Genomic DNA, 12,933 nt, shown 5'->3' with positions numbered 1-12,933 from the left:
GAAAGAGGAGAGAATAGTGAGGGGACGTTTAGCAATACATTCTACAGCAGTGACCCTCCCACTCTCAGGTCGAATTGTAACAGAGAGTAATCAGTTTATAACCAATAACAAGCAATTATCAGAGAGGTACAAAGTATCAAAGGAGGTTTTCTTTCATTTCATGAATGCATACACCTGTCAGACAAGAAGACCAAGTAAATGGCATGCACAGTGTAATCTACTGGTCAAGTGAAAGGACAATGGCCAACTTAAGAAGTGGTCCTTAGAGAGCAAGGACAACTCTGTTGGGGGGTGTTATACACTAATTTCCAGCAGAGGCCGGTGCATATACCCATATAGGTTTTTCATATTAAATTTGCTTACATTGTACAAAGACAAAATTCTCAATTAATTCTCAATGCACCTGATGGCCAGATGTTCTGGTGTAGAAAAACAGCAACATTAATTTCATACAACATGGTTATGCTACACAGTACTGCTGCTTATGAACAAGTGAAGAGGCATACCTGGTCTGTCAGTAGATGCACCTACATAGCTCATATCCCCACAAGATGTGCCTGTAGTTTACAATGTCAGGCAAATATCGGTATAACAATGTACAGCACTGGCATGACAGGAGGCAGAAGAAAGAACAGAAAATAGGCACAGTAACAGTATATGGAGACACTCACCTGCCATGTCCTGCTCTTGTGCAGACGTGGATGGACCTGTGCAAATGAATGCAGACATTACACATGTTTGTTATACTGTTACATATGTACTGAAGTTGTATGGCAACATGTCATTACATTTACATTGGTCATCTTTACCCTGTGTGGACCTATGTGCATGATACATTTCTGCTGCTGCTACACAAAAATAGCAATACATGAATATGCATGCAACAGCAGTAAGTGCTGAGTTACTCTATATGCATCAGTGTTATGCAAAGTAACTCATACATGTGTGGCCTGGATCACCTGCTTCTTACCCCACCCCCAGGTATGAGGCGCTCCCCACTCACTGTATGCAGTGATGCAAAAAACGTTGGGAAGTGTCAATGATGGGCCACCACTGGTGGCATCCTTCAATCTCTCATACAGGTATACCCTGTTGACTGCATGAAGGATCATGTCAAAGCGCCATTGGCCACATGCCTCCTGGGATCTATTGTGACCTCCCTCAGCATTAATCATATTGGTGAGGTCAGTCCTCCATACTGCATTTCCTTATCCAAGGAGTCTCTGTCCTTATTGTTGCAGAGCATCTATCATAATTTGTTTTTCTTGTGGTGATTGTTGCCCCTAGGTCTGTTTGCTGTTTGAATGACAGTTGTGTGCACATGTTTAGATTAATTTTTTTATTTTGTTATTTGTTAACCGGGAAAGTCCGACTTAGAACAAAGCCAATTTTCATTGGAGGCCCGGGGAGAAACACTCCAGATGCATGTCTTTGTAACATGGGAGGAAACCGGAGCACCCGGAGGAAACCCACATGAACGCAGGGAGGACATGCAGACTCTACATAGAAGGCACCCCAGCTGAAAATCGAACTGTAGAACCTCTTGCTGTGAGGCAACAATGCTACTGCTGCACCACTGCGCCATCCAATGAGGGGGCCCATATATGGAGATAATTATATTGACAGCTTATGCCAATTTATCCTCTCTGCATTCCTGTATAAAGCCAAAATCTAGGAAATAGTCCCTGTCCTATATAATACTTTGACATATAAAACCATATGTGATATGAAAACATTGCTTGAATGCATAAGACTTAGCTCAACAACACAACATGCAATATTTGCACAGGCTGTGTGTGGGATTTGAACCCATTACAATAGGTATCATAGTAGTGGAGGTCCAAACAAAACAGCATTGTGCTACATAATCCACACACTTTAACTGCGGTTCACATTAACATACTACAAATTACATATGTGTAAAGCAAAAACGTTCCATGTCTGTAATACTCATCCTGCAGCTGTAATGCAATAAGAGCCTAAACAGAAAACCTGTGTGGAAAAAAAAATTTAAAAAGTCATATTAAATGAACTTTTATACAGGATGAACTTATATCAACAGAATCAATACTGAGCAGTGAATGTTATGGATTTCCCCATCACCCTTAACACTTCAAGAGTATTGCCAAGTCTACTTCTGTATGTGTGAATAGTAACTGATACAGACACCCTTTAGCCTGTTCTGCTTTACAAAGTGCATATTATTATTAAAATCCTGTTTAACAATAGACCAGTGCAGGTCTGTGTGCCTACCCATATCTTCTGTATTGTAAAGCTTGATGCTATGGGACAGCTGTGTGGAGCATGAAGGTCTATAGTGTTCAAGTGTTGGATGTTCCCATATTCCTCTGTTATCCACAGGAATAAAGATATACATACACACACAATAAGAGTTTGTTAAGAAGGAAGATGTTGTTCTGTATGTTAGTTCATCCTGTAAAACAAGAAGCTAAGGTACATATGTACTGGGGATAACTATGGGTTCAAATCAGGGACGTCGGGAGGCATACGCACTGTACTGATTTCAGTACAACTTATGTAGTAGGGGGGGGTAGCATTTTAAATTTTCTTTTTTCGCGCTTTACTGCCGATGATGTCAGCGCGCTTTAGGCAGCCAGTTGGAATGGAGCTCACCGCACATGTGCGCTTTAGGCAGCCAGTTGGAATGGAGCTCCATGCTTCCGAGCGGGAGGAGGATTCGTTATGTTGGTCCGAGCGGGAGGAGGATTCCCGAGCTGGTCTCACTTCATGGAGGGTTGGTGACTTGGTGAGTAATATGAAGTGTGTGTTGGTCCGAGCTGGTCTCACTTCATGGTGTGTGTGTGTGTGTGTGTGTGTGTGTGTGTGTGTGTGTGTGTGTGTGTGTGTGTGTGCGTGTGTGCATGTGTGTGTGTGTGTGTGTGTGTGTGTGTGTGTGTGTGCGTGTGTGCATGTGTGTGTGTGTGTGTGTGTGCGTGTGTGTGTGTGTTTTAGGAACTCTGTTTCACTTGCGTAGGAAGTAATCCCAGTATACCAGCTGTCTTCACCTTTAAGTTAAATGAGAACAAGAAGCTAACATTTGTTCTGGTTTAAGCAGTGCACCCCGTCCCTAATCTTCTACAGTAAATCCCCCCACTGAGTGATGAGTATTAATGACCAGTATGGTGGGTCTAATGCTGTGTGTCCTCTGTGGCTGATTACCATTTTTTGGGCACGTTCCAGTAACATAATACATTAAACGCATAATAAGCTCTGTATGCTTCCTCTGTGTAAGAAAGGCAATTACTCGATGCATCATGATGCAGCTGTAAAAAAAAAAGTTGCATGAATTCATGAAGTTCCATTTGTAATGCAGTAGTTCATGTTTTACTTCCACACTCAGGGAAACTACTTGTGAATTATATAGAAATGAAATGCATTGTCTCAGATCAGTTCTACAAATTTCATCTTAAGCATGTACATATATTAAGCATGCCTATTCTGCCAACATGCAAAACTAAGAAATATTAGAAAAAATGTCCATATAAAGAGTATTTTGGATAAAATAGCAGTATACTTGAAAAGAATAAAAACAGCTATACAAAGAGACCTATCTAAATTTTCTGAAAATGCTTTGTCCATCTTTGAATTCCATTTGAAGCTGTTCAGCTAAATAAAAGCTTGAAGCTTATATAGTCAGAAAATGACTGGATCAGACATAGCATAATTAAATATTTCATGGTCATTTATAATTCTGTCTGCTGTACCATTCTCCATTTTAATTGGTCAGTATTGTCTTACGAACTGTAGTAAGCACTTAAGGAAAACTTGTTTAAGGTAATACTGCTTTTAACATTTGGCTACTGTGTGTGTGTGTGTGTGTGTGTGTGTGTGTGTGTGTGTGTGTGTGTGTGTGTGTGTGTGTGTGTGTGTGTGTGTGTGTGTGTGAAAATGCCCCAGGTGGGATGTACTGGTGTGATTACTCATGGTGGTGTGGTAGGGAATACCTTGTATGCAGGTGTTAAAGACCTGAATTCCCTACCCACCACCATTTGTAAAAAAATTGCAGATTTTTGCCTCATATTTGACCTGATCAATATCTGTATGTATCTGTGGTTTTTAAATATTGCAATGCTTAAAATTTGATGGTGCAGTGGTAGCAACATAGCATTGATGCCTCACAGCTGTAGGTTCTTGGGTTTGGTTCTTGGTTGGGGTGCCTTCTTTGTGTGTGTGTGTGGGGGGGGTCTGTATCTTCTCCCTGTGTTTGTGTGGGTTTGCTTTTGTGTCCTCCCATGTTACAAAGACATGTCTGCATTATTTTTTCCTGGGCCTCTGCTGAGAATTGTGTTTTTTTTTTGTTCCAAGTCAGACTGTCCTGATTAACAAATTGACAGGCATTTAAATTTCAGACTTCAGGTTTCTGAATGTTTACTTCCTTACATATTTGATGGTGCAGTGGCAGTATTGTTGCCTCACAGCTGTAAGTTTTCTGGTTTGATTCTTGGCTGGGGTGCCTTCTGTGTGGAGTCTGCATCTTATCCCTGTGTTTGTGACATAGTAAAACAACTTTTATTCTAGCAATAAATATATACTAACACAACCTTTTTATAGCAATTTTTTAAGTTTATGACTATTTGAAATTTGTCCTTATTTTTGGGACTGTAATACCCTGTTATTGGCTTTGTCCAGGTTTTTTGTGCTAAGGTTGACAGCTACGGCAAGAACTGAATTCACTGAATATGTTTGAGGGCTGTATTCCCTCATTACTGAGTTTGTCCAGGTGTTTTGTGCTAAGAGGTTGACAGCTATGGTGAGAACTGAATTCATTAAATGATAGCCATTTAAGTTTCAGTCTTCCTCTCTTTCACAAAGCAGGTGATTTGGCATAGTGGTATGTTGTTCTGACTATTTTGCACAGTGACCTTGGCAGTAAAATGTATGATGGTAACACAGCATTTTATTCTAGCAGCTTTCAAGATTATACAAGCAATGTTTAATGTGTTCCTGTTTTTGCCCTTTTGACCCACCCCAATAAATTTGGCTTTTCCAGACTTCTTGTGCTCAAGTTGAGATGTAGTTGAGTATTAGTAGATTTTACAAGGAACTGAGAGCTGCAGGGCAGAGAAGTTTAGTGCTGATTATGCTAAGTCGGCTCACATTGCTAGTAGCACAAAATGTTGTGTACTTACTTTTAATGCAGAAGGTGGTTGGTTCTACTCCCATAAGGGGTGAATGCTGCTGTACTACTAACTATGAGCCTGTTATCAGTTTGCCATCCATTTTCTATTGCAATATTACTAGCTTATTATTAATGTAATTTAGGCAATTTATTCCTCAGGGGCATCAGACACTATTTTTCGGTGAAGTCATGAAATATAAAGGTGATTGCTAGCAGCAACCTCTTCATTAGTTAGATTTATTTAATGTGGAATTATTTAGATGACTTTTTTTACTACTTCAGAGATTGTGCATATTATTTACTGATAATGGTGGGCTGTAGAAGTTTGACTAGACTTTTATGATGGAAATGTTCTGAAATGGGCAGTTTTGTTTCATTGTTTACTGGAAAAATGTTCAAAGCAATAGGAAGGTGTATCAAAGAGCACATGTATGTTTCATATGCAAGGGGCCTATAGCCCAGAATTAATTTTTATCTGCCACGGGTAAAATGTATTTTTCTTTGAATGTGGGTTTTAATGTTGTTTCAATGAATGTGAGTTTCAAGGGCAGAGAAGTTTTAATGCCAAGTTTGTTTAGCAGATGTCTTAGTGTTTGTGCTGTAAAATGCAAAATAAAACTTTCAAATGAAGTTCAAATCATCATAGAAGTAAATCAGTATGCACATTAGTGTTTATGGTAAATGGAGTGAAATAGCAAAGTAATGGATCATTGGAATGGCTGCAGGGGGAGGCTCCATTGACCATGGTTTTGTGAGGGGAAGGGCGGCAAACTTAGACAGCCCCAGCTGAACTATACCTCCCAACTGTCCAGATTTTCAAAGAATGAATAGATTTTTTGCTTCTTATTTTTTGGTTTGTTCCTCAATTTGTGTTTTTCTGGCAAATGATTTAGGAATTAAGTCACTAAATGATGACACACTAGTTTCAGACTTTATAACCTTCAGAAAAATGCATGCTAAAATAAGACCTGTTCTATCAACTGTCCCAGTTTATACAAGAGCAATTTTTAGTACTGTTTATATGTTCCCTCAATATATTTGGCCTTGTCCAGATTTATTGCATTAACAGGTTGAGAGGTACATGCAAATTGCTTTATAGAATTAGGCATAGCCAAACCTCAACTGTCCCTGATTTTGGCTCAAAATGTTGCTCTTCCCTAATGATCCCTCCACAAAATATCAATTTTGGAAGAAAACATAGAGGGTTTACTTTACTTTTATAAATAACTGTAATGATCAGAGTTATACATTACTTTTATTTCAGAAATGCATGTAGATTCTCTAATTTTGTCAGCTGCTCTAAGTTAACTGTGCTCATATTAAAATGGTGTCCCTCCTTTGACAGGTTCCCAGCTGTATTGTCTGGCAATTTTAATTGCAGACTCCACACAGAAGGAACTCCAGCTGAGAATAGAACCGTAGAACCTCTTGCTGTGAGGCAACAATGCTACTGGTGCACCACTGCGCCATCCAATGAGGGGGCCCATATATGGAGACAATTATATTGACAGCTTATGCCAATTTATCCTCTCTGCATTCCTGTATAAAGCCAAAATCTAGGAAATAGTCCCTGTCCTATATAGTACTTTGACATATAAAACCATATGTGATATGAAAACATTGCTTGAATGCATAAGACTTAGCTCGACAACACAACATGCAATATTTGCACAGGCTGTGTGTGGGATTTGAACCCATTACAATAGGTATCATAGTAGTGGAGGTCCAAACAAAACAGCATTGTGCTACATAATCCACACACTTTGCCTGCGGTTCACATTAACATACTACAAATTACATACGTGTAAAGCAAAAACGTTCCATGTCTGTAATACTCATCCTGTAGCTGTAATGCAATAAGAGCCTAAACAGAAAACCTGTGTGGAAAAAAAAAATTAAAAAAGTCATATTAAATGAACTTTTATACAGGATGAACTTATATCAACAGAATCAATACTGAGCAGTGAATGTTATGGATCTCCCCATCATCCTTAGCACTTCAAGAGTATTGCCAAGTCTACTTCTGTATGTGTGAATAGTAACTGATACAGACACCCTTTAGCCTGTTCTGCTTTACAAAGTGCATATTATTATTAAAATCCTGTTTAACACTAGACCAGTGCAGGTCTGTGTGCCTACCCATATCTTCTGTATTGTAAAGCTTGATGCTATGGGACAGCTGTGTGGAGCATGAAGGTCTATAGTGTTCAAGTGTTGGATGTTCCCATATTCCTCTGTTATCCACAGGAATAAAGATATACATACACACACAATAAGAGTTTGTTAAGAAGGAAGATGTTGTTCTGTATGTTAGTTCATCCTGTAAAACAAGAAGCTAAGGTACATATGTACTGGGGATAACTATGGGTTCAAATCCATGTAGGATATAGGTCATATTAAATTTTAATTGTGCCTGTATAAAAGTTTTGAAAATGCTTGTATACATACCTGCTTGTTGGTATTAACAGGTATTTTGCACATGCTTAAGACTATAGCATTTATTGGTCATATTTCTGTGAATATCTCTGATATCCATAATGTTCTGCCAATAGCAGCTCTTTTTCTACAGTTTTATTTATGTGTAAAGCTTTGAACATGCTGGGATAGTTCTGCAAAAAGAATGTGATAGGATAACACTGGAAAACTGACTTTAATGTATAAGTGTATCATTGTTTATTAATTCCAATTTATCACCCTTCTCATACTTATTTTTGGAGTGATTGAGATGGTCAGATATACATTTTGACTGTAGAACTGGCACATCTCATGATATGAGGGATATATTTGACATCTAATTTGTAATTTGACAACAAAATATATGTGTATATTGTATGTCCTCCCACCTAAACTGCATGTGTGTGTATGTGACTATCAGAAATTTGTAGTGGTCCGTTATGAGCAGCTATGTGTTACATAGGATCACAGGAGGTTACTAGTCTAATGACACTAGGGCCCTTACAAGCCTAGCCAAGTTTTACCCTTATTTCCACGATTAGCACCTATGACCCCTGTCCAAGAGGGACATAGGTGGAACCCCTGGGGTGAACTTACAGTTACCCATCCAATTGTCCAGATTGCATTTGAAGAGGGCCAATGGGGTGCTCTGCTTGACATGAAGCAGAACTGTGTTCCAAAGGTGTGGTAACCTCTGGGAGACAAATCTGTCCCTCCAGCAGGTTCTATTAATGCCACATGCCAGGTCAAGGCCATTAGAGTGAGTAACCCATGTACCATTTGAATTATGGATATGTAGCATTTCCAGTAAAGCAGGGTAAAATATTGCCTTATATGCAAGGCAGAGATCACCTCTGAGCAGTCTGTATGAAACAGAATAAAGTGACACTGATTTCAGATTGTCCACGCTGTCCGGTTCAATTCTCAGCTAGAGCGTCTTCTGCGTGGAGACATGCGTGAATGGGCATACCTTCGTTGAAGATTGTGCGTCAGGCCTGGCAAGCCAGTACATAAAAATCAACTGCCAATCATTAGCGGACCAGAGTTCCACTGTGGTGACCCCTAACCGGGAAAAGTCGAAAGACTTATAGGACAGATGCTGAAGACTTTGAATTTTCTTTGAGAGGAACCTTTGTGGTCTCTGCAATTGCTGTAGGTGCTTGGAAAAGTACATACCAAAAGGGACATTGTACTCAATTATTGGCCTGATGAGGGAAGAGTACAGAGAAGTTATGACTTATTTTTTTCTGGATGCAATGCCCTTACTTATGAGATGAGCAATATAGAATGGCCTTCTTACCGCTGTATGGTGATCAAAGGTAAGGTTGCTGTCAACCTGTGTGCCTAGGTCTTTCACCACTGAGTGTATACTTAGGGTGTTGTTACTGATGTTGTAGTTACCAGGAACATCACTCTTACTGAAAGGAATGATAATAATTTTTTTTTGCATTGAGTTTAAGGCCTTGAGTTTGGCATCAGTCATTTGTTTGTGTAAGATGCTCTTGTAGGATGTTGACATTGTTTGGAGATTCTATGACCGCTCCCAGTTTGCAATCATCAGCAGACTTTGTCAGCCACAGACCTTTAGTTTTAGCATGCACTTTGGAAAAATAGATTCCAAACAGTACAGGTTCCAGGAATGATCCCTGTGGAACACCACTGATTACAGGTCTGCTGTTGGAGGTGGATTCCCCTATTTTGACTATATGGGTTCTATCAGTGAGCTAGTTAGCAACCCATCTAATGATATTTGGGTTGACACGTAGCTGGGTGAGTTTGTCAATTATAACTGAGTGAGGGATAGAGTCAAAAGCCTTGGCTAAGTTTAGGTAGGCTGTGTGCACAGATTTCTCCTCATCGAGGGCCCTGGTGGCAGTCTCAACGAAGTCCACAAGGTTTAACAGGCATGATCTCCCTTTGACAAATCCAAATTGAGTAGGGTCGGAGGTTACCAATGGCGTTGTTGATAATGTCCATGATGATTCTCTACATGGCCTTGCAGATAAAGCTAGTCAGGCTAATAGGTCTATAGATCCCTGGGTGAGTGGAAGCACCACCTTTGTGCAAGGGGATAACAGTGGCCTTTTTCCATTCACCTGGGATGAAGCCAGTACTTAAGACTATGATTGAAAAGAGTAACCAATGGTGTTGCGAATTCTTATTTGAGCCCATGTAGGATGCAGCCTGGGATGTTATGAGGTCCCACGGATGCTGTGTTTTTGATCTTAGAGAGGGCATTCCTGATTCTCTTTAGAGATACAGGGTAGAGGACAGGTGGTAGGGATGTCTTGAGGTAACTGTGGTGCGGAAGCAGGAGTGAAATTTTCACAGAACCTATCAGCTAACAGGTTAGCAATGTCCACAGGTTCAGTATATTTGGTATCAACTACCAGTTTAGCACACATCTCAGCCTTTTCCTTTTAGGTTACAGATGTAACTAAAGAACGCTTTATGGTTATCCTTAGTTGTGGAAGCTAATTTGGATTCATAGTTTGCTTTGGAGGACTTCAAAAAGAGTCTCATTTGCATGTTTAAGCTGAGGGAGGAGTGTTTTCAGTTTGGGTCTTGCTCCCTCTTATTGTTAGACAGCAATTTCTTCCTCTTATTGTAAAGCCTGTTAATGGCAGTTGTCCACCAGAATGGTTTGCTCTTCCTTGAAGAGCTTGTTTCGGTCATATCAAGTATGGCCGCATCAATGCAGTTGTAGCGGTGTTTATATAAAGCATTTGTACAGAACTTGTCATAGTTGCCACTTCCATTTGTGGAAAGAGGTATGGTGAAGCTATTTATATCATACCATAAGAAGTTATAATCTGTTTTGGAGAAGTTTTTTAGTTTAGTTTGTGCTACTGGGGGGTCAGGTGTGATAGTAACTTCAAATGAGACTGATTTGTGGTCAGATCTAACCAGGAAAGACCTCACAATGGGGGTGCTACAGTGGTCCCCCATATTGGTAAACACCAGATCCAGGATGTTGGTACCCCTTGTGGGGGTATCAGCTAGTTGGTCCAGGGCATTGGAGTTAATGAAGTCGAGGAACCTTTGGGCAAGTGAGTTTTTGCATGAGTAATTTCCCCAGTCAATGGATGGGTAGTTAAAGTTGCCCAAAACCATGGTGTTCAAATGTATCTTGAGAGACTCAAGTAGATCCAAATAGGCAGAGTTGGTGTTCTGATTCATGGAGGGATTCCTGTAGCTGGAAATGACTTGAATAGGTGTCCTACCAACAGTTAGTTGAACCTGAAGTATCTCAGGGGAATCATGCTGTCTAACCAATCTGGAGGCGTAACAATATACACCACCTCCTTTAGTTTTCATGCCTTCAGTTTGTGGTCTGAACGTGTGAAAGGAGGTATAACCCGATATGGCTGGAGTGCTCGGCATAGCCTTGAACCAGGTCTCCATGACTGCACAAATGTCTATGTCTTCCAAGGTGAAGTCTACTTCCAGTAAATGCAGTTTTGTGTTGAGACTCATAGCGTTTAGCAGCGAAACCTTCAGGTAGTTCTTAGATGGAGTTCTTACATTGGGGAATTTTGTCCTTGAGATACTGCCAAAAAAAGGCACTATGGGGGTGGCAAGAGTCTTAGCCAGTAGCACAAATTCCAGGGGTGACAGATGAAGACCATTTCTGGCAAAGCATTGAGTTTTGTCGATCATGTCATCTCAGGCTGACAGATACTGTATCCTTTGGAATGGCACCAGAAACTAAGCCAATTGTTGAAGTCAATCATTTTTTGTTTGTATTGAGGCATCATCCTAGGTGAAGGTAAAATGCTGCTTAAGGCTAAGGACATACCTGCCTGAGATACATACTCTGAGAGCTCAGTCATGTCTCTCTTCATATAGTCCGCAGAGGTACGTTTCAAGGGCTCTATATTACACAGATGAAAAATCAAAATCTTGAATGCTTGGATGAGCAATAACACAGGTAATCGAAATCTCTATTGTGGGGGGCTGCTCCCCCCAAAAATATATATTCCAACTCCAAGATCACACTACAGTGAGGGAAGGGCAAATTTTCCGATCTTCACTGTACTGCGATCTCACAATATCGATTTCAATTACTTGCGTTTTCACTCATCCGAGCATTCGAGATTTTGATTTTTCATCATTTTAACAGGAACCCATTTCAAGTTCTTCACACCAACATGGACTATGACAGAGTCATAACAGTACCTGTTGTTGAGAGACATGAGTGCATGTGTGATATAGTGATTCCTGGTGTCTGGCAGACAGCTGACTGTGACCTTCTCCTTATCCAGCCACATGACATTGTTCCATTTTCTGAGGTATGAAATTTTACAGTTGTGTTTTTGTGTTGTGACCATTGTGTTGACATGCATTTGTGCTTGCAATTTTATTTTCATAAATGCACAGAACTTTATTTTAACCCTCTTGTAAAGTGTATGTCATGATTCATATTACACCCCATCCCTACACATTCATACCTCTGATTTGTTTAACTGCATTTCTTCTATATCCTCCGAACCAAAGTGGCTTAGCTAGGTAGGTAAGTGGTAGATTTTGAGTGTGAACAGAGCTGAGAGTTACAGATTTGAATCTTAGGTCCTCCAGTTTATATTCCTTAGGCTTCCAATGTGTAAAGAACTGTGTGTAAAACCTTCAAAAGTGTGTACGTAGATTTTGTAATGTTCAATTTAAAAGTTATAGAACATGAGCTGATCAGTGTTATTGTACTCCTACATTGTTCATAAATGCTTTTGTCTTTTTATAGGTGATGACAAGTGAGGTAGGAATCAGGCCCTGTGCATCGAGCAGTACCAGGGAGGGAGGTATGTTGGGTATTTTTTAACATGTTTTAACTAGAATAGATCTGATCATTGTTAGAGGATTTTTTTCCATTACCATGCATACTACTTCTAATGCAGGAGAATCCATTATGCATCTGTAAAGTAAATGCAATAGTCATACGATCCCTGTGATTACAAGTATGAATTACATAAAAAAGTGAGTATGTTATGTAGTCATACAGAAGCAGGTATGCATATATGCTTTCTTTCTTGTCTTTTCTTGTGATTCATGTTAACAGAGCACTGGAAGCTGTGGACAATCACTCCCATCAGACATGAGAGACGAGCACATGCCAGACCACTGCCTGAGTCCTTCAATAGCAATGATGACCATGTTGAAGACAGTGATGATGATGAGGAAGCTGTACCTGCACATGCCATCACCTCTACCACACCCTAGAGGAGATGCCACCCAGCACCACTAAAAGGTGATTATCAGGAACAGATCTGGAAGGTGGTGACTGATGTCTTTCAGACATAGACGAGGGACATGATGGGAAATTTTTCCAGGATATGGCATGGGTT

At 40.1% G+C, this 12,933-nt stretch overlaps 1 protein-coding gene across 1 annotated transcript in view; it reads left to right on the top strand.

Moving 5' to 3' along the window:
* Positions 1–12,391, top strand: part of LOC122794660 — a 146,930-nt gene extending 134,539 nt beyond the window's left edge. Inside the window, exon 2 of the transcript XR_006363671.1 lies at positions 12,333–12,391. The gene's annotated coding sequence lies outside the window, so the exon portion shown is untranslated. The remainder of the gene's footprint in view (positions 1–12,332) is intronic.
* The last annotated feature ends 542 nt before the right edge of the window (positions 12,392–12,933 follow it).

The sequence above is a fragment of the Protopterus annectens genome, chromosome 1.part0 (assembly GCF_019279795.1).
Source record: "Protopterus annectens isolate FY-2018-M chromosome 1.part0, PAN1.0, whole genome shotgun sequence".
NCBI classification, from domain to species: Eukaryota; Metazoa; Chordata; order Ceratodontiformes; family Protopteridae; genus Protopterus; species Protopterus annectens.
The sequence above is the reverse complement of the archived record's forward strand: the minus strand, read 5'-3'. Positions and strand labels throughout refer to the sequence as shown.